Source organism: Myotis yumanensis, unplaced genomic scaffold (assembly GCF_028538775.1).
Source record: "Myotis yumanensis isolate MYYU_CA2020_CCGP unplaced genomic scaffold, mMyoYum1.0.hap1 SCAF_3, whole genome shotgun sequence".
Lineage (NCBI taxonomy): Eukaryota > Metazoa > Chordata > Mammalia > Chiroptera > Vespertilionidae > Myotis > Myotis yumanensis.
Genome location: NW_027223754.1, coordinates 208,123,695 through 208,145,360, shown reverse-complemented (window position 1 = coordinate 208,145,360; position 21,666 = coordinate 208,123,695).

Sequence of the window (21,666 nt, the reverse complement as noted above, 5' to 3'; positions counted from 1 at the left end):
GAGGCTGACCGGGCAGGATGTGCAAAGCACCTGTACCGGCCAGGCACTCAGCAGGCGCTCCATGACTGCTGGCTAACAGAGTGAGCATTTCCTGCCCGGCCAATGCCTCCTCCTCCGTCAGTGCCTCCCGACCATCCTCCCAGGCCTCACTGCCTCCCCTCCTCCTGCCAGGGGAGGGCCAGCTACCTCCCTGCACGCCTCACCCCAGACCACGCCCTCCTGAGAGCAGGGCCCGGGTGTCCTACCCGCCCCTCCCTGCCTCTGAGGCCGCCCAGGGCTGGCCCCGACAGGCCTTCGGGTCTGCTGATGGTTGGATGAGCCCAGTGAACATCCATTTCCTCCTCCCACTGCTGCGGCCTCACCACCCAGGACTCCGTGGAATCTCCCCGACCTTCTGCTGCTCCGTCTCACAGCTCAGGCCTGTGCCCTGCCATCCTAGGTCCTCCCAGCCCTCTTCCCTCTGCCCCTCAAGCCCCCCCCCCCCCCCCAATCTCTTCACCACCCTGCACACCTCCTGGTCTCAGCTGCGCCCTCCGGGAGCCTGGAGTCCTGGCATCCCCTACCCACTGGCTGTGTGATCCTAGGCAAGGCCCTGCCCTCTCTGGGCCCCTGAACATCCGCTGTAAAAGGAGGAAGAGAGCCCACCCCTTAGTGGATTGCTCTGAGGAATCCATCTGAGGTGGGAGCTCCATAAACTGTGAAGGTCCCTGCACCTGGGAGACCCCCTTAGCGGCGAGATGCTGGCAGGAAGGGGAGTCGAGTTCGGAAGAGCTGGGGTGGGGGTGGGGGTGGTGGTGGTGGGGGGAGTCCCCATGGTTGGTTAGAAACCCCTCCCCTTTCAGAACTGAGCTGAAGGTCCCAGCAAAGGGAGGGAGGCTGTCCTTTGGCCTTGGGAGCAGAAGCCTGGGGTCAGCTCAGTTTAGCTCGTCCTGCCTGCCCTGAGGCCCTGCTGTGGCCGAGACCTCGCCAGGCACCGGGACCAGGTGCCTCTACAGCAGGGGTCCTCAAACTTTTTAAACAGGGGGCCAGTTCACTGTCCCTCAGACCGTTGGCGGGCCGGACTATAGTTTAAAAAAAAACTATGAACAAATTCCTATGCACACTGCACATATCTTACTTTGAAGTAAAAAAACAAAACGGGAACAAATACAATATTTGTATCTGCATGTGGCCCGCGGGCCGTAGTTTGAGGACCCCTGCTCTACAGTTTCCGTCCCAGACAGGTGGGAGCAAACCCTTCACCTCTGCCCAGTGTGAACCCGGAGGCAGCATGGCTGCTGTGGGGTGGGGGTGGGGGTGGGGTCCTGGGGCGCCAGGGGAGGGGGCCCAGGACTGGATAAGGGAGCAGCAGCTGCTCAGAGTAAAGCTGAAACCGGAGGCGTCGCTGTCTCCCCCAGAGTCTCTGCTAAGGTCTCGAAAGCTGCAGAGGCAAATCCAGTCTTGAAAGAAACTGCCACAATCCAATCAGAAAACCATCCTGTGAGTTTAGTCAGAGAATCACTTCATTGAATTTCTTTCCAAATCCAGGCCTATTCTAAACGCCAGGGAGTCCCACTGCCTGCTGCACTTAAGTAACTCCCACGTAACCCAGTGAACGGGCCAGGTGAGTCAGGTCCCTGGTGAATCCCGCCGGAGTCATGCCTGCCCCATGACCGCTCATTCAGTCGGCTTATCCTTGGTTTTCTTTCTTTCTTCCTTCCTTTCTTTCTTTCTTTCTTTCTCTCTCTCTCTCTCTCTCTCTCTCTCTCTCTCTCTCTCTCTCTTTCTTTCTTTCTTTTCATAAAGTGTAATTCAGGCAAACTAATCAGTTTGGTCAAATGACCAGCAAGTTCAGGAAGAATGGCTGGTGCCCATTAAATGAGAAATCTGTCCCACCTGCTGGCCAGTGGAGGGTGGCATTGTGTGGTGACGGAGGGTGGCATTGTGTGGTGACAGGAGGGTGGCATTGTGTGGTGACAGGGCCGGTGGGAAGGCCATGAGCCATGAGTGTGACCTGGTCGTTGGCTGCCCCCTCCGCCCCAGCCTGTGCCCTCAGGGTGTCATTCTCCAGCTCTGAGCCTCAGTGTCCACATCTGGAAAATGGGTAGGCGGCTGTGATGATTAATCAGGAAACCGAGGAGGGTGCCCTCCTCGAGGACACCTCCTCCCCACCTCCAAGCCCCTTCACCCTTCACCCTACAGGAGAGGAACCTGCAACTTTGTAATACGGACCCTTCAACTTTTAATTCAATGTGATTTTTGGAATAGACATATTTTCACGAGGATCAGTATTCAAAAGTCACCAGGCTCAGGGTAGAGTCAAAGTCTCCCTCCGAGCCTTAGCCCAGCCACCCATTTCCGCTCCCGGGGGAGACGACCATCACCAGGGTCTTACACGCCGGCCAGGGACACTCACAGAATAGAAATAGAAAAAGATGATGCTTTAACACAAAGAGCCACAAACTAGATGCTCTCTCTGAACCTTGTTTTTCCCACTCCAGCTGGGTCTTTCCGCATTTGTACAGAAAGAGCTTCCTCATTCATTTATCCGGCTTCCCTGTGGTCCATTGGATGGAAGTTCTAGGATCTATTTTATCTGCCCCCCCCCGCCCCCCCCCCCCCCAGTTCTCATTCTGATAGAAATGAGTGAAGGCCTCCTTAGCGGAAGGTGCTCTTTCCCCAGAGCCTTGCCATTAGTGCGTTACCAAAATGTAGCATCTTTCCTAACCTGGCAGGTTGTGGGGGGCGGTTTGGGGGGGAATCTCAGTGTAGTTTCCATTTGCATTTTTGAAATGTTGACGGAGGCTACGGTGACTGGAAAGGGGCCCAGGCCCTGGCGGGTCTGCCTAGGGCCCATGGGTATGTGTGGGGGTTCTTGACTTCGTTCAACATGAGTCCGGGTGAATGTTAGAGGACGTTTGTTAACACTGGGGACAGTGGAACAGGAAAGGCTGGGAAATGGCCTCGGCGGACCTGCCCTGGCTCACTGGGAAGTCAGAGAGAAGGGGGCCCGGGGGCCAGGCTCAGGGGGTGGCCCGGGATGAGCTGCCGCTGCCCATTGCTGCCCTGGTTGCAAGCCTCGCGGGTCCCTTAGAGGTTGGGAGATGCAGGACTGTGGGGAAGAGGAGGGGAAGGCCCGGGGCTGCTCCTGGGAGAGAGTTCTAGCAGGACCTTCGCTTTGAGGGGTTTTGAAGGCTGGGCTTTTAGGGGAGGCTTAGGGGAGGAGCTTGACAGAATATTCATGAGCTTTATTCTGTTAACTTCAAATCTGTCGTTGGGTGGGTAGGCAAATGGCACTTAATAGGATTTCTGTTATCTGTCTCACTAAGTGGGGTGATTTAAGCTATTTCTTGTTTAAGCTATTTCTTGGGTCTGGCGTTTTGTTGTTGTTGGTTGTGATTTAAGCTATTTACCCTCTGGTTGGGGAGGAATTCAAATCATTTACTCTTAAGTGTCCCTGGTTTAGGGAAGATAGGATTTACTAGATGGCTGCGAACTTCTGTTTAACAAAATGCCTCAGTTTCCCTATTCCATGTGTCCTGGCTTACTGGCCTGTGTCACTACCACCTTTACCTGAGTTTCAAAGACCTTTTATATCCTTTTCTGTGAACAGTCTGTTCATATTCTCAGTCATTTCTATACTAGAGGCCCGGTGCATGACATTCATGCATGGGGGGCGGGGGGTGTCCCTCTGCCCGCCCTGCGCCCATGGGGAGCAGGCCTAAGCCGGCAGTCGGACATCCCCCAATGGGTTCTTAGTGCTGCCACAGAGGCGGGAGAGGCTCCCGCCAACGCCACTGCTCTCGCCAGCTATAAACCTGGCTTCTGGCTGAGCAGCACTCCCCCTGTGGGAGCACACTGACTACCAGGGAGCAGCTCCTGAGTTGAGTGTCTGCCCCCTGGTGGTCAGTGCTCGTCATAGTGACTTGTCATCCTGCTGTTCAGTCGATTTGCATATGAGGGTTTTATTATATAGGATTATATTGTTGGTATTTTTCTTATTGGTTTCTAGGGGTTCTTTATATATTAAAGGCATGCTTTACAAATATTGTTATTCAGAGAAATTCTATGCACATAGAAGCAAACACACATATATTATCATGGGCACTTTGAACTAGCGTTTGCTGCAGGTTCACTCAGTGGCCCAGTGTCTGAGGGGGCCCCCCTCCAGTCAGGATCTGAGGGTTAGAGCTGAGGACCTGGACTGGTGGCCTCCCCCTTTCTGGGGCAGGAGCCCATGTCCTCCAGGTCTGTCTCCATCAGTTTTTCTTAGGCCTTTGAGGGCAGGGGCCATAGCTGGGAACAGCATCCAGGCCTCTCAGGGCCCATTGAGCCCTCATCCTCAGACTCCCAGTCCAGACTCCTCATTATAATACGTCTGCATATTCTCAGCATGCGATGGGCCAGGCCACACCCTCTCTCTCTTCCTCCTTCCCCAGGGCTGACGTTTGTGAGAATCTGTCCAGGTGAGGAATGGAGTCTTTGGCGACGGCTCAAAGCACACCTCAGGCCTTGTTCACACGGTGGGCTCCTTCCTCCGCCTTTACTCCCCGGGGCAAACTCCTACACGTACTGAAGGCCACGTTCCCGGGACGCTCCCTCAGGGAAGATTTCTGTGCCTCCCACCTCCTTCTCTCTGCGGTCCCGGTCACCTCGTCTGTCCCTGTAGTGACCGGAGGAAGAACTAGGTTTTCCCATCGTCTGTCCTCCAGAATCTCTTACCACGAATTACCAAGTGACTCATCAACAGCAGGTCCCCACACCATTTGGGGCCTTCGTTTCCTCATTTGGAAAAGGAAGGTCAAGGTGTGAAGCCAGACGCAAAGGCTGTTGAGAGGATTCGATGCAATGAGTCAGTCCCTGTAAAACACGGAGCTTCGTGCTGGGCACACAGCAGGGGCTGATAGGCGGCAGCTATTAATTAGGACTAACCCTGTGACCTTGGCCACATCACTTCTCTCTCTCTCTTTTTATTTTAAATATATTTCTTATTGATTTCAGAGAGGGAGGGAGAGATATAAACATCAATGATGAGAGACTATCATGGATTGGCTGCCTCCTGCACGCCCCACGCTGGGGATCGAGCCCGCAACTCGGGCCTGTGCCCTGACTGGGAATCAAACCGTGACCTCCTGGGTCATAGGTCGACGCTCAACCACTGAGCCTCGCTGGCTGGGCCACTTCTCTTCTTCTCGCCTGTTTCCTTCTCCATAAACTGAAGGGTGAACCAGACCCGGCCCACCATGATCAGTGGATGCTAAAACCACGGGGTGAAATGCTGATGGGGAGCTTTGAAAGAGAAGGATGAGGCTCGCACCACTGATCCCCTTGGCGTCACTCAGACGTAGAACACCCCATCTCTCTGGCTCCTGCTCTGAGGCCCGGGGGAGCACAGCGTCATCTATGAGGTAGTCTTGATAGAATAATTCAATCCAAATCCAGCCTCCAGCTTCTAGGGTCTGAGTCTAAGTGCCAGTTTCTGGGAAATTTGGGGGATAATGGAGCATGATAGAGGGCACAACAGGGATGCAGTCCTACAACCGAGACTGGGAAACTCAGCCTGGAATAGTATTCAGCCACGAAAAGGAAGGAAGCACTGATACATGCCAGCACATGGCTGCATGAAGCCAGACACAGAGGACACATGCTAGTATCTTATGACTCCATTTATATGAAACGTCTAGAATAGGCCAAAGGCAAACGTGGATTCGTGGGCACCAGGGGCTGGGGGAGGGCAGAAGTGGGGAGTGACTCCTAGTAGGAATGGGGTTTCTTTTTTGGGTGATAAACGTGTTAGGGAATTAGATAGTGGTAAAGGTTGTAAAACCTTGTGAATCTATGAAAAGCCCCAGAATGGTACACTTTAAAATGGTGAATTTTACTCACCACTCCTCCTCGCCCCTCACCACCCCAGCGTGTGCCCCGACACCCCCTCCTCACTCTTGCACCACACACACCGCTCCCCCATAAAAAAAAGGTGAATTTTATGATGTGTGCATTATATCTCAATGAAGAGAGAGGAAATAAAAAATATATCAATCAGATATAATATGTGGGCCTTGTATGGGTACTGATTTAAACAAACTAATTATAAAAAGACATTTTGGAGACAAATTAGGGAAATTTGAACATGGACTACATATGAAGTGATCTAATGAAAGAAATGATGCTACTTTTGCTATGTGTAAAAATGGTACTGTGTGTGTGTGTTTTTTGTTTGTTAACAAAGTCCTTAGCTATTAAGAGACAATTACTGAGGTATGTATAGGTGAAATGATATGGTCTCTGGAATTTCCTTTTTAAAAATGTATATGGGGTGATGAATAAAACAAGAATGGAAAATGTTGATACATTTTGAAAATTAGTGATAGGTATATACTATATTTTCTTTACTTTTTACTATTATTTAAATATCCAGCCTGGCTGGTGTGGCTCAGTTGGTTGGAGTGTCATCCTGGGTACTGGAAGGTCCAGGGTTCAATTCCTGCTCAGGGCACATACCAAGGTTGTGGATTTTATCCCTGGTCAGGGCGAGTGTGGGAGCAATCAATCAATGTATCTTTCTCATATCGATGTTTCTCTCTTTCTCCCTTCCTCTCTAAAAATCAAATTTTCAGAAACATTAAAAAATAAATAAAATGCCCATAATAAAAGATAAAGCAATAAGAGATTAACTTTATTTTCTGGCTGGCATGGCTCAGTGGTTGGGTGTTGACCTATGAACCAGGAGGTCAGGATTCGATTCCCCATCAGGGCACCTGCTGGGGTTGCAGATTCCTTCCTCAGTCGGGGGCGTGCAGGAGGCAGCCGATCAATGATTCTCTCTCATCATTGATGTTTCTATCTCTTTCTCCTTCTCCCTTCCTCTCTGAAATCAATAAAAATATATATTTTTGAAAATTGTACACTTGAAATCTATATTCTTTTATTAACCAATGTCACCCCAATAAATGCAATAAAAATTTCAAATAAAATTGTTTTGCTTTTAAATACAACTGTAACCCTGCTGTCACCACACATTTATATCCTGCTTTTATCCTCTTAATATTTTAACAGACTTCCTCATATTATTCTAAGCTGTTTGTAAACACAGCTTTTAAAAGGTTGCATAATATTCCATTGTGTGTGCTGTTCACCACACTACCCCACCCTCAGTCCCCTCCCATCAGGTGTTGGACTCAGACTAATTCCCAATTCGCCGTTAAGAAGACCTCCGCAATGAACACCTATTCTGAATTACTTCCTTAGGATCAATTTCCAGAAATGGAATTCCAGGTTCCAATGGCGGGCACATTTGTAAAGCTCATGGCTAGGTGGGACCTAATGGCCTTTCCAAAGAAGTGGTGCCCTTTATTTTATCTTATTTTAAAAATATTTTTATTGATTTCAGAGAGGAAGGGAGAGGGAGAGAGAGAGAAACATCAATGATGAGAGAATCATTGATGGGAGGCCTCCTGCATGTCCCCCACCGGGGATGGAGCGAGCAACCTGGGCATGTGCCCTGACCGGGAATCGAACCATCGAACCGTGATCTCCTGGTTCACTGAGCGAGCGACGCTCAATCACTTTATTGTTGCTCGCCCTTTATTTTTCCACCACCAGCAGGCTGGCTTTCTCAATGCAGAACTTGGCTAAATAGTAACAATCTCGGGTCATCCAGAGATGGAACCGGTTTCCTAACAGTAGGTGTCGGTGCCAGGGCAACCTTCCCCACCCGCCAAGGGCTGGTTCCACATCTCGGGGCTCTCACCCCCGGTTTCCTGAGCGGGAGGGGGGAGGTCAGGTCCGAGAGAAGCACCGAGAGTGAGACTCAGACAAGACGCCACCCGGAGAATCCGAGCTCCCGGTCCCTCCGGCATCACTCCTCACCCCAGGTGACCCGAGGCTGCAACTTTGCAACCTGGGGGGGAGGAGGGAGGGAGGAGGTGGGGGTGCGGTGGAGGGATTCTCGCTCTTTTGCGGCTCCTCAAAGGGACCCCGGCTCTGGAAGAGGGGGGCCTCCCGGTTGGCCCCCCCACCCCCGAGGGCTGCTCTAGGAGGTTCCCTTTGGCAAGCGCGGCTGATGGCCGGGGGCCCGGCCCACGTGGGGCGTGCGCACCGGGTAAGTGTCCCCAGCACCTCACCCCGCAAGCATGAGAACCACGAACCCCCGAGGGCCAGGAAGGCGGGGCGGGGCCTGAACTGGGGGCGGGGCTTTGCGGTGACGTCAGCGCCCCGCCCCTCGGCGGGTTTCCTTCCCCAGCGCGCGGCGTCCCGGCCGAGTCCTCACCGGGAGGGACAGGTGTGCGCTTCTCGCCTCGGAGGCCGACCTGCGAGTGCCAGGTGAGCATCGGCCGGAGCCCCGCTGGGGTCTGGGCGGAGGGTCCAGGGTGAGGGTCCCCCCTCCACGGAGAGCGGGGCCCTGATCCAAGCAGGCTGGTCGCGGAGACGGAGCTGCGTGGGTCTGGGGTGGGGGGGGTGCTGGTGGCTCCCCAAACTCCTACCGTGTCTCCTGGTTCTAGTCCTGAAAGCACAGGCTTTGGAGGGATTTGAAGGATGAGAAGAGAAGGAGGAAGGAAAGAGCAGGTTTACAAATATCCCAACCACAAATGTGTGTATTATCTGTCCATGACACCTTCTCTTCGTTGTAAAAGTTACGGGCACTGATTGGCTGTTTGGCAAATGGAGAAAAGCAGGAAGGAGAGCATGCGGGTCCTGACACACAAAAGGGCCCGCTGTGGGTGTTCGGGGTATTCCAGCCTTTTCTCTGCACCATCGTTTCAGTATCCATCGATCATACTTTATTTACAACTTTTGGGTCTTGCTTTTCCCCTCTTAATATGGTGTCATAAGCATTATCTCGTGTTGTTCTTAGTCATTTGTGTATGTGTAATTATTATTTTTAATGGCCGCCTAATGTTAATTTGAGGGATGGGTACCATCCTGAACGCTCGGAGGAAGGATTGGGGGTGAAGACGGGGAGGCGTCCTAGGAAAACATGGGCTCGGGGTCACACCGGGCCCTGCCTCTGCCCGCGGGGTCTCGGGAGAGACCTCTGCTCTCTCAGCCTTGGCTTCACATCTGGGAAATGGCCCCATGAAGCTACTTCCCCAGGTGTTGTGAGGATTAAGCGAGCTAATTTATATAGAAAGTCCTCCCCTGCCCCCCACGATTCTGGCAGAAAAAAGGTCCACATGTTTGTGATCTCTGTCTTCTCCTTGGTTACGCTGACTTCTCACGATCGGTTCTGGTTTCGGGTCTCCTTCAGCAGACGCCCTCCACCCGGGCAGGGCCAGGCCCCAGCTCTGCTCCCTGTTGCCGGATTGGTGATAATTGCATCTGCATCCAGGCGCCGGGCTCCGGGCTATGGCTTTAGGGATATTATCTCTTTTCATCTCCTGAGGTGGGTGTTAGTGCCACGCCCATGTCTAAGATGAAACTGAGGTTTAGGAAGGTTCTACAAACTCGCCAGCCACAGGGCCCAGAAGTAGCGGATGGAGGATTTGAACCCAGCAGGTTGAAGCAGTTCTCTCTGCTTCTCAAATGAGAACTCACTGCAGGGATCCTCACACGCTAATGCAAACTTCAGCGGCACATCCTGTCTATAAAGAGTATTTTTGAGCATGCATTTTATAATCAAACTAGAGGCTCGGTGCACGAAATTCGTGCATGGGTGCATTCCCTAGGCCTGGACGGAAATCGAAGCGCGAATGTGTGGCATGGAAGGGCAGGTCCCAGCTGAACTCTGGGTCCTGGGCAGCACCTGGGCCCCTGAGCCCCCACGCCCCCCCACTCTGCCTGAATGATCAGGCCCCCGCCTGGCTCAGCGCCTGGGAGCCAGGCGGCAGCCCCACCACCTGCCACCGCCACTGGTCGCCATCTGCGGGGCCATCAGTGGGGTGATCGGACCCCACTCGCACCTGCCTTGCCCTGGTGTTGCCCACTCATCTGCTCCACCATCCTGCCATGGTCCTGCTCTCATCCGGGCCCATCGGGGCCAGCAGCGCCTCCACTGCCACCCGCTGATGCCCGCCATGTTCCTCACTGCCCCCTGGTGGTCAGCACACGTCATAGCGAGAGGTCGAATTCCTGGTCGAGGGGATCATTTGCATATTAGGCTTTTAATATATAGGATGTATATATAGTTGTTATTGCTTAGCTTAGGTATGGCTGTTTTGCTGTGCTAATATGTGCATTATAAAACATACATCAAAATGGGATATTCGGAAGGCTAAGATTAACAACTAAATGAGAATATAAATTCTGATTTCCCCCACACCCAGTGGATCACTTAGGGAACTACCTGGGTACAGGTATCTGCTTTGGAGACAGCTCTGTCAGGGTCTCAGAATCCCTTGGATGCTTCTCGAGTGAGTGAGCAGACTCACACTGTCCTGAAGGTCCAGGGGACACACGGAGTGGGGGCCTCAGATGCCCGAGCAGGTCCCAGTTGGCGCACACTGAGGAAGGCCAAGGCGGCCTGGGCACAGTGCCCAAGGCAGGGCGGCTCCTGGGGGTCTGGAAGGGTGAATTGGAGTCCTCAGAGCCTTTATGAACATTAGGTCAGATTCTCTTAAACTCGCTCAAGCTCAGGTTTCCAACAGGTAAAACAGGTGGGGTGATCTCCAGCTCAGGATTGCTGTGGAATTGAACAGACCCAGTGGTCAGTGCCTGGGGCGGCGCCTGGCACACTGTCCGATAAATGCTAGTTTGCTCGTTCTCTCCCGCTTCCCTTCCACGTGAAAACTCAAAGCTGTTCTGAGCAAAACCAGTGGAGTCCCATGTTCAGGTGCTAGAGATGGAAACCTGCTGCCTCCTCCTTCCTCTTCAGCCTTCTCCCCCCGCCCCCCACCAGGGGTTCTCCCCAGAGTGACCCCTCACCCCCAAATGTCTGAGGTTCCTACCATAGAGTGTCCACTCAGGCTGTTCCTCCCCAGCCTTCCACCCTCCAAATCTGCCCACCTTCAAGCCCCACCTCCTCCTACCTTCCCAAATTTCTCTATAGCAGGGGCTTGAGGGCCTGGCTGGTGTGGCTCAGTGGTTGAGCATCGACCTATGACCCAAGAGGCCTTGGTTCAATTCTGGTCAAGGGCACATGCCCAGGTTACAGGCTTGATTCCCAGTGAGGGGCATGCAGGAGGCAGCCGATCCATGATTCTCTCTCATCATTGATGTTTCTCTTTCTCTCCCTTCCTCTCTGAAATCAATAATATATTTAAAAAAAGAAGAAGACCCTGGTTATGCGCCTCATGGAATACCCTGGGGGAGGGGGAGAGGTTGGCTTGCCGCCCCTTGGTGCCTCCCTGGCCCCAGGTTACATGGACCCGTCCATGGCCCTCGCTGTCTGGCATGTTCTCTTTAGCATCGCTGGTTCTCTCGTCCATATGACATCGCTAGTCCATCGCTGTGTGTGTGTGTGCACGTGCGTGCGCATGCTCAGCTTCCCCAGGGGCTCCTCACCTCCTGGCGAGCAGGGCCCTGGTGGACCGCTCAGGCCCCTAAGGAGCTGGCATCAGGAGATGTTTGTGGACAGACGCGTGATGTGGCGAGGAGGTGATGGATGGCACCAGCTATGCTGCGTGGAGAGGTGTTGTGGGAATTGGGATTATTAGCCGTGGCAATCACCTTAATTCCGTGGCCCAGCTAATGAGTGGTTGTGTCCTGGGAACGGCATTCCTCGGATTCCCACAGGATGGAAGGAGCAAGTGTGAGAGAGAATTGGCAGCGGTATAAACAGGGAGGTTGTGCCAGCAGCGGGCCCACTGTGAGACCCAGTGGTGGGATGGGGAGGAGCCACAGGCCTGTCCCTGAGGGACTGGAAGTGCCAAGCCCTGACCCCACCCGCATGGTCACACACTGGAGGCAGAATTCGTTAATTGCACAATTATTGTGGGGCACCCATTACCAATTGGACACCCACAGGAGCACTTATAGGAGGGTTTCGTTCTCTTGGAGCTTCTGAAGGGCATGAAAATTTAAAAAAAAACGCAAACCCACAAGTTCGTGTTTTCAGCCTATAAGTGCCATAAAGAAAACAGGTCAGGAGTACCCAGCAGCAGGGAACAGAGGGGAAGGGGCCCATTTAAGATTGTGTGGTCAGCCCTGGCCTGTGTAGCTCAGTGGTTGGAGCATCAGCCCGCACACTGAAGGGTCATTGGCTTGATTCCCCGTCAAGGGCACATACCTCGGTTGCAAGTTGAATCCTGGCCCTGGTCAGGGCGGGTGTCGAAGGCAACCAAGTGGTGTTTCTCTCCCTCCCTCCCATTCCCTCTCATCCTTCCACTCTCTCTAAAAATCAATGGAAAAAATATCCTCAGGTGAGGATTAACAGCCAAAAAAAGATTATGTGGTCAGCCCTGGTCCAGTAACTTAGTTGGTTAGAGCAGTGGTCGGCAGACTCATTAGTCAACAGAGCCAAATATCAACCGTACTTCTTCAAAATAGACTCGCCCAGGCCGAAAACCGACTTCTGCGCATGGGCCACGAAGTTTCAATCGCACTGTCCATGCGCAGTGGTATTTTGTGGAAGAGCCACACTCAAGGGGCCAAAGAGCCGCATGTGGCTCACGAGCCGCAGTTTGCCAACCACTGGGTTAGAGCGTCATCCCTGATACCACAGGGTTGGGGGTTTGATCCCCAGACAGGGCTCATACAAGAATCAACCAATGAATTCATGGATAGGTAGGACAACAAACTGATGTTTCTCTTCTCTCTCTCTCTCCCTCTCTCCCTTCCTCTCTCTCAAAATAAAGGAAGGAAAGAAGGAAGGAAGGAAGGTTGTGTGGTCAGGGAAGGCCTCTGAGGGGAGGTAATTCCAGGCACAAGGAGCAGCAAGTGCAAAGGCCCTGGGGTATGATGAAGTGGAAGGAGACTGGGAGGAAGCAAGTTTCGAGAGGAGGTCTGAGGGGCAGGTGGGATCCAGACCACCGCAGGCCTGGGAAGGAACATGGACTTCACGCTAAGGCGAGAGGGAGCCGCTGGGCTGTTTCCGTAGCAGAGGAACGTGATCTCACCAATCAACAGACCTCTGTAGCATCCACATGAAAGGTACACACGAGAGAGGTGGCTGGTTTGGAATACAGCTGGGAGGCAGAGCGGAAGGGAAGTGTACATGTTCTGAACATAGGGGTGATGGGGGGAGAGGACCCCTCTCCACTGAGCCCAGATGTGTGTGACCTCCGGATCTTTCTCAACAAGAGTACCCCAGATGTGGAACGTATAGACCTTCCCCGGCCAGTGCAGCCCTTAGTGGACAGATAGGGAGACTGATGAAAGAGCTGTAGAGGGCTCCTTGTCCAGCCCCCCAAAGAGGGGCTGTGACTTCTCCTAGTTCCCTCGGAAATGCAGTGGCTGAGCTGGCGCTCCAACTCGGCCTGTGGCCCTGGTCCAGGCCTCCTGCTCCCCTGCCCTGCCGCCTCTCTGCTGAAGATGGAGGACGAGGGAGGGCCACTGCTGGGGAATGGCCTTGCAGGCAGAGGCGGGTGGGACGTCATGGAAGGGTCTGGGGGCACAGAGCTGAGGCCTCGCTGGGCAAGGAGGGTGCACAGGGCAGCATCTTCGGACTGGCAGGTCTGGGAGCACCTCTCAGAGAGGAGCCTGTGAGAAGAGGAAGAGAGAAGGGGCCTCCCAGAGCCAAGACCACGGGGAAAACAGGGTGGGCAAGGCCACTGGCTCCCACGGGCCACATGGGTCTGTATGCCTTCACCCCACCTCGAAGGGGCTGGTGGGGGCCCCTCCAGGGGAGCGTAAAGCAGGAAAGGAAGAAGCTAGAGACGAAGGCTGTGATGCTAGAAGGTGGAGGGGGTGGCCCGGATTTCACTCCGTCTGCCCCTCAGAATAGTGATAGTGTCCACATCTTGCTCTTCCTCGGGGCTTCCTCTGGGCTGAGTAGTTTGTGGATGATCATCTGTATTCTCCCCATTTACGAATGAGGCTCCGAGAGTTTAAGGAACTTTCCTAGGGTCACACAGTTAAACGTGGCAGTCAGCATTTGAAGGCAGCTTCTTTAAAAACAAAACAAAAAACAAAACATATATATATTATTGATTTCAGAGAGAAAGGGAAAAGGAGAGGGAGAGAGAGAGAAAGAGAAACAGCAATGATGAGAGAGAATCATTGACCGGCTGCCTCCTGATTGAGCCCGCCACCTGGGCACATGGCCCGGTCCGGAATCAAACCCGGAACCCTTCCTTCCGCAGGCCAACGCTCTATCCACTGAGCCAAACCGGCTAGGGCTGAAGGCAGCTTCTTAACCACTGTGGGCTCCCACCTCGGGCTCCCGCTGTGACCTTGAGCAAGGCCCCCTGGCCTCAGTCTCCCTGCCTGTGAAGTGCGGGCGGTGAGTAGAGGAGCCCCAGGGGCCCGGTGGCTCTGGGCGAGAGCCAGGCTTGCTTCTCTAGTGGGGGGACTCAGGAGTCTGATGGACGGGGGTGGGGACTGGTCTCAGAACTGTGTTCTCCTCCACTTGCTGGGTGACATGGTGAAGGGTGTGGGGTCTGCCAGGCCACTGCCTCCGCTGAGGGTGGATGTGAGGGTTGCATGAGTCAATGCAGAGGGCCTGGCACACAGTAGGTGCTCAATAAAATGATAGCTCTTAATGTCTTCTCCGAGAGAGGGGAGGATGTCCCTTCACATTTCATCCATTCACTCATTCGGCAAATATTGGTCCTTGATGCTGGTGACAGCGGTGCCCCCGATAGCATTAACTCCCTGCCTTCATGCAACTTATTTTCTAGAGGGAGACTCAGACCTGTCCCCCTCCCCCCAAAAAAAGTCAAATGAGTACCACATAGAACATGTTAGTGTGATGAGTGCCAGGGAAACCAAGGCAGAGGAGGGGAGAGGCAGTGCCCTTGGGGGCTTCTCCGTGAGGGTGCCTGGAGAGTCAGACCCGAGGGAGATGAGGGAACGAGCAGGGGGAATCTGAGGGAAGAGCACACCAGGCATTGGGAACAGCCAGGGCTAAGGCCTGAGGCTGGAGGACAACCTCAGGGGATGGATCATGTAGGACCAGATGTGCAGTAAAATTCTAAACGACGGTGCCCACAGTTAAGACTCGGGTTGCAGATCCCTTTGGGAGGACTGAAATCTTTCTCCCCATCACTGGCTTCATCGGTGATGTCCTTTATTATCTTATAGCGATTCCGGGGCTGTCCTCAAGGCCCCAGCCCAGTGCTCTGGGGTGCCAAGGAATCATGGCAGCAGGCAACTTCGACCCGCCTGCCTGCCCTCATATATTTTTATTTATTTATTTGTTTTTGTTAATCCTCCCCCGAGGATATTGATTTTTTTTTTTTTTTTTTAGAGAGAGAGTAGAAGGGAGAGGGAGAGACAGAGAGAAACATTGATGAGAGAGAGACACATCGATTGGTTGTCTCCTGGACGCACCCTGACCAGGGCCAGGGAACCTGCAACCAAGGTACATGTCCTTGACCGGAATCCAACCTGGGACCCTTCAGTCTGCAGGTGGATGCTCTACCCACTGAGCCAAACCGGCCAGGGCAGGAATCAGGTATAAATTTCAGAGGGACTGCCACTCCTGGCCCCGGGCAGAGCAGCTGAACCCCAGGGTGGGGCCCACAGTGAGCTGGGATTTCACTGGCACCTCTTGTTCCAGGCCTGCTTGCATCTGGGTGGTGGGTGGGTGTGTAGGGTGGGGGCCAGGGGGACTCAAGCTGGCTACACCCTTGGGTTGATTCCCAGAAGGAATCACTGAGAATCTAGTCTGGAGAGGAGCCAGGCACAGAGGCTGCTGGAACTCAGTAAGTGAGATTTCTTTGTCTTTGGAACTGTCTTAATTCCTCAGCTGGCTTTTGTGCCTCCTTAGAGCTGAGCTCAAAGCTCTTTGGAAGGATCTCTGGTCTTTGAGGGAAGTAGGAAGGAGGATAACTTGGGTTCACAACACAACTGATTAGGGGAGGGGTTTGGGGAGGTTTAAAAAAAATTTTTAATTGATTTTTTACAGAGGGAGGAAGAGAAACATATTTTCGAGAAATATCCGTCGGTGACTGGGGATCAAACCAAACCTGCAACCTAGGCATGTGCCCTGACCACTGGGAATCAAACCCAGGACCTCCCAGTGCACAGGACTATGCACCAACCATTGGGCCACACCAGCCAGGGCGGGGAGCTTTTTCCAAGGGAGACAGTGGGTGGGGACCGCAGGAGAGCGAGGAGGAGCAGGTCTTTGAGGGGAGGAGTGAGTGTTAAGACTGGTTGGCCGAGGGCACCCACCAGGATCTTCCACCCAGAGGGTGGTGGTGGTTCTGAGTTCTGGAATGGGGAGGGGAGCATGTGATAAGAGAGGGAGCAGCCGCTGGTGGTTGATGTGTGCCCTTAGGCAAGCACTCTAGGAGCCTCGGATTCCCTCTCCTTAAGGAAGAGAGTAGGATGTAATCTGTTGTCTGCGAGGATTAAATGAGATAACCACCTCTCCTCTCCCTGTGCCAGGTGCTCAGCATCAGTAGGTGCTGGAGAAGGGCTAGTCCCTTCCAGACAGGGAGGGCCAATCACTGGGAGGCAGGACCCCGGTGGGAAGGTTGGGGTGGTGAGGATGGGGGTGCGGGGGTGCACTCCACCTCGGCTCAGCGTGCCAGGGTCTCTCTGCCTAGGGCCCCGGCCTGGGCACCCTGTCTCACTTTGGGAGAATGTGCAGCCATGGGGTGGGCCGGCATCCCAGACACTGGACATGGAGGCCCAGGAGTCAGTGTCAGTGAGATTGGGGTGAGGACAGGTGACAACGGGAAGGGCCCTGGTGGCTGGCCTCCAGGACAGGGCCACACTGGGGACCTCCAGGGGATGAAGCGAGTCATGAATACGGGTAAAGCAAGCTGATGTGAGGAATCAAGATGGGACCCTTGGGCTGTCACCAAGGAAGGTGGCTGCCGCCCAGGCCAGCCGAGTGTGGCCCGGGTCCTGGGCTGTTTGGACCCAGAGTTGCCTGTTCTCCCAGAGCTTCAAGAAAAGGAGCGAGTAGGGACATGTAATATGAAATCTTTCCATTTTAAAACATTGGGAATCAATTAACAAAATGAAAGAAATAACCGAAACCACCAGGCAGGCCAAGCAAAACCCACTACCTCGGCTGGTGACCCCTGTGTCCCCCTCCCCCCCCCCCCCCCAGTTCTGGCAAAGGTGGCCCCGAGGGCAGGCAGGCGGGTCCCAGTTGCCTGCTGCAGACCTCTCCTGGGAGGCTCGTCCTCACTCTCCTGCTCTTGGAAATGAGCTCATAATGAACCTTGGGGAGAACAGAGCCATCCTGCTGTGCTGTGTGGTCCCGGGCAAAACCCTTCCCCTCTCTGGGCCAGCTTCCTGTTCTGCGGCAGACAGACGGGCCTGTGGGGTTCCCACAAGTCTGGACAGTGTGTGACTCAATCCCTCTGGCTCTAAGGATGCAGTTATTATGGAAGTGACTCTTCCCAGGAACCACGCTTCCGGGGGTTGGACCCTGTATGTGGTGTGTCAGTCACAACTGTGCATGTGCAGGGATGTGTCATCATTCAGAGCTTTGCGTGGCCCAATGTAAATACCATTATTTTAATAACTCTGCCCTGGGACCTTTCATGGCTGCCCTGGAAGCCCTTAGGAAGCCTAAGTAATTCTCCCAGCGACCCGGGAGGGGGGTCCTTCCCGATTTGCAGATATGGAAGCCTAAGCCCAGAACACAGGACCCTGACTCCAGCGTCCATGCAAAGCAGCGTGTGGGGTCCCTCCTTAAATGATGGGAAAAGGAGTCTGCTGTGCCCGTCACAGTTTGAGCTGCTGGAAGAGGGCAGAGGGAGAAGAACATGGTCTTTGCCTTTGACTTTTTCTTGGGGGGTAGAGAGTAGCTGAGCCCTGGCTCCCTCTCTGGACCTTTAGTCAGAATCCTTCCATCTCTCTCTCTTTTTTAAAATATGTTTTTATTGATTTCAGAGAGGAAGGGAGAGGGAATCATTGATGGGCTGCCTCCTGCATCCCCCTCCTGGGGATCCAGCCCACAACCCACGCCTGTGCCCTGACTGGGAATCGAACTGTGATCTCCTGGTTCCTAGGTCGAGGCTCAACCACTGAGCCACACCGGCCCCACTTGTTGTCCTGTCCAGTCGTTCTCCCCACAATCAATCTGGCCTGTGGTCTCTGCAGCACTCAGAGCCGGAAGTCGAGTGAACCCCAACTCTCTAAACAGTAAAGCGTGAACCCACTGGCCTTCGAGGGGCCGGTTATGCTGTGAGAGCGCGCCCAGCGGGGGGCCGGGCAGGGGTAAGACGATTTGGGTCTAGAACACCCCAGCTTTTTGTGCGCCCTCCTCCTCCCACCCCACCCCACCTCGTTTTTGGGGAGGTCAGTGTCTGTGTGTGCTCCCCGGCCCCACCCGGGAGACCCCGTTCCTGCCAGGCGCTCCTCGCGTGGTTGGGGGGCCGTGCTTTCCCGCTGTGGCCCCCCCAGCGTCCCCGGGAGCGGAGGGCGCGGGCCCTTTAAGTCCTCCGGGGCGGCGGCGGGCCGGGGATGACATCAGCGGGCGGGCCCGGGCTCAATGGGAGCCGGCGGGCGCGCGCGAGGCGGGAGCGCGAGCCGGCGGCGGGGGCGGCGGGCTGGAGCGCCCGGAGGAGGCGGCGGCGGCGGCGGCGGCGAGAGCCCGAGCCTGAGCCCGGCCAGGGCGAGCGGAGCGCGGCGGCGGGCGGAGAGCCTGGCGGCCGGGCTGCCCCGGAATCCTCCCGCATCCGGCCCGGCGGGCCGCTCCCGCTCGCGGCAGCCCCCCGAGCAGCGGCCCGGCACCGGCGCCTTCCCGGCGGGGTAAATATTGGGGGGCCGGCGGCTCGCGGAGGGGCGCAAACCCGGGGGGAAACGGGGCTCCCTCCGCCTCTTTGTTTTTGCGCGAGAGGGAGGGGAGGGCGACACCCGCGCGTGGCGCTCGGGCACCGGGGGGAGGGGGCCGCCGGGCGCCGCCCGCTTGGCCCGCGAGGACAAAGGCGCCGCTGAGGCCGAGAGGAGGAGGAGGAGGGTGACTATTATTTTGCTGGCTCGTGGGGGGATGGGGGAGAGGCCCCCCCAGTCCAGCCCGCCTCCCCCTCCCCCAGCGTGGACCCCTTCGGGTCACAGCCACCCCTCGGCGGCCACCCCAGGCTGTGATTTGGGGACTTGGAGGGAGGGGGTCTGGGTCTGGGGTGCTGGGGGCACCCGATACTGTTCATTCGCGCTTCTCCCTCAAACCCTGGGCTTCTGTCTGTCTGGCCGGACAATCAGCAGCGCCTCCCCCGGGTGCCCCGGCTCGGGGCTTCGGACCTGGGGGGTCGGCGAGGCTGCTCCCGGCGGTGGGATGGGGCGCCGGGGGCCCTGAGATGGAGGGGATGTGCAGTCACCCAGCCACCGAGTCTGTTCCTTTGTGGAGAGAAAGGAAGGGGTGGGGGTTATTTATCAGCGCGGATTCTCCCATTTCTGCCTGCGAGAAGCCCGTGTTTTGCAAGTCTCTGTGGAACCTAAAACTCCGTGTGCGCCGGGGCGGCTCCCGGGAGAGGATTCCCAGGCTCCGTCGCACCCCAACTCGCAGTGGGGTGGGCCCCCTCCCAACTTCGCCTTAGTTTTCCTGCGTATTTTGGCGCAGCCTCCCTCGGGGTGAAAGATCTGGGGAGAGGGGAGGGGACCAGAGTATCTAAGTTGCACCCCCAGCCAAGTGTGTGTGGGGCTCTTCTGCCGTCTGTCTAGCATGCCCCTCCAGTTTTTATTTTAATGGCCCAGAGACAAGGGCCCTGGCTGGGGGCCGGGGTGGGGCGGGGGGCGGACAGGGAGTAGGAAAGCTGTCCGTGTTGTGTGGCTGGTAGTTGTCTAATTGTAACGAGCTGAAACTCTGGAGTCTTCCTGTCTGCCTTTTTTTTTTTTTTAATACTTCGTTTATTGCCCCCTCCCCCTCCCCCAGGGGAGAAGCACACAGAACCGGAGAACCTCCCCATTCCTGACTCAATCCTTTCTCCTCTCCTGGGGAGGCTGGGGGGGGGGGGGCGGGGGGGGGGGGCAGGGGCTGGGACAGTCCAGGCTCTGGCTGGGGTCTGGGCGGCCAGCACAGAGCAGGGTCGATGGTCTGCACCTTCTCGTCTCCCCTTCCCTGCCAGCAGCCCCGTGAGTGGGGAGGGTTGGGGGGTCATGTGTGTATATTTATGTAAGACACCCAGACGGAGGGCATGGGTATTTATATAACCTGGCGTGGGTATTTATGTAATATAGGATGCGGGTGTATTTATGTTCCTTTTCCGAACCCGCGGCTTTCCCGGCTGCCGTGTGTGGTCTCTGAATTGGCGTTGGTGGAGCACAGACGTGGGGAGGGGGGGGCCCTGTGTGTGGAGGCCCGCACCCCCTCCCCCAGCGGGGCTCCTGGTGGCTGCCTGCTTTCCTTCTTTCCTGGAGCGTACACACGGGACGGTGTGGATGCGTGGCCTGTGGGTTTCCTGCAGATGTGGATGGAGCGTGTGAGCTGGCAGCCTGGCACCTCAGCTGGGACCGGCCAGGCGAGTGCGCAGAGGCCCGTGGTTAAGAGCCGAGTTTGGCCAGCTCTGGGGCGGAGATGCTTCCTGTGGCCACTGGGGAAGGGCTGGTGGTGGCTCCCTGGGAGCCAGGTGCCGGGGCTGGATGTCTCCGGGCAGGAGTTTGGCACCTTGCCCCTGCCAGGGGGAGAGCGCAGCCTGGCCATCTGTGGGCTAGATCTCTCCCTTCTCCCTTCCCAGGGGCGTCTGGCTTTGGAGGAGGCTAGCACTTGGCCGGGGGAAGGGGCAGAACCTCTGTGCCTGGCACAGCTGCTGGTCCTGGCACGGATTAAGTCCTGTTTGTGGGGGTGCGAGGCCGCCAGGTGGGGAGGAGGCAAGAACCCTGTGTTGGTGGTGGGTGAGACGGCTGCACTAGCTTGCTGCTGAGGGCTGGGTGGACAGGGCATGGCCTCTCCGGGCCTGAGTTCCCGGGCTGCAGACGAAGGCCCCTGTGTTTTGTTTTGTTTTGTTTTGTTTTTAGAGAGAGGGAGGGAGGGAGAGACAGAGACAAACATTGATGTGAGCGAGAACTTAGAATGGAACTCACAACCCGGGCATGTGCCCTGACCGGGAATTGAACCAGCGACCTTTCAGTGTGCTGGGCGGTGCTCAACCAACTGGCCACACCGGCCAGGCTGAAGGCCCCTCTTGACAGTCTTGTACACTGGCTCTCTTGTAGACACAGCGAGATCTAGGGGTCCCCTACTCCTCTCCCAGTTTCATAGTCTACCATCTCCTCTCCCCCCATAGCAGAAACCGCCTCCCAGCTGTGGGGTTTCCTCCTGCCCTGGCCAGGGCCCAAGCGCTCCAGGCCAGAGCAGGGGGTGTCCACCAGGGACCCTGATGTCCCACAGGCTTGGACACCGGGGTTGGGACACAGGATGTAGGCAAGCTGTTAATCAGTACCCCCTCTCCCAGCTGCTCCCCCCCCCAACACACACACACACACACACACACACACACACACACACACACACCACAGAAGCTCAGACTGGAGGCCAAAAACCTGGCTCTGGTCCCTCCACTTGTTCAGTTGCCCTCTTAGAACACCCTCCTGAGGGTCCCGGTCTGGAGGAAGTCCAGTCCCAAACAGTCTATCCCGAGAAATGGGTGCGGAGTGGCCTGTGTGGGAGGTTCCCGAGGTTGTGAGGTGGCGAGAAGGAGATCACAGAGGAAGGGGTCCCTCCTGCGGGCACACTGTCGACTGGCAAGG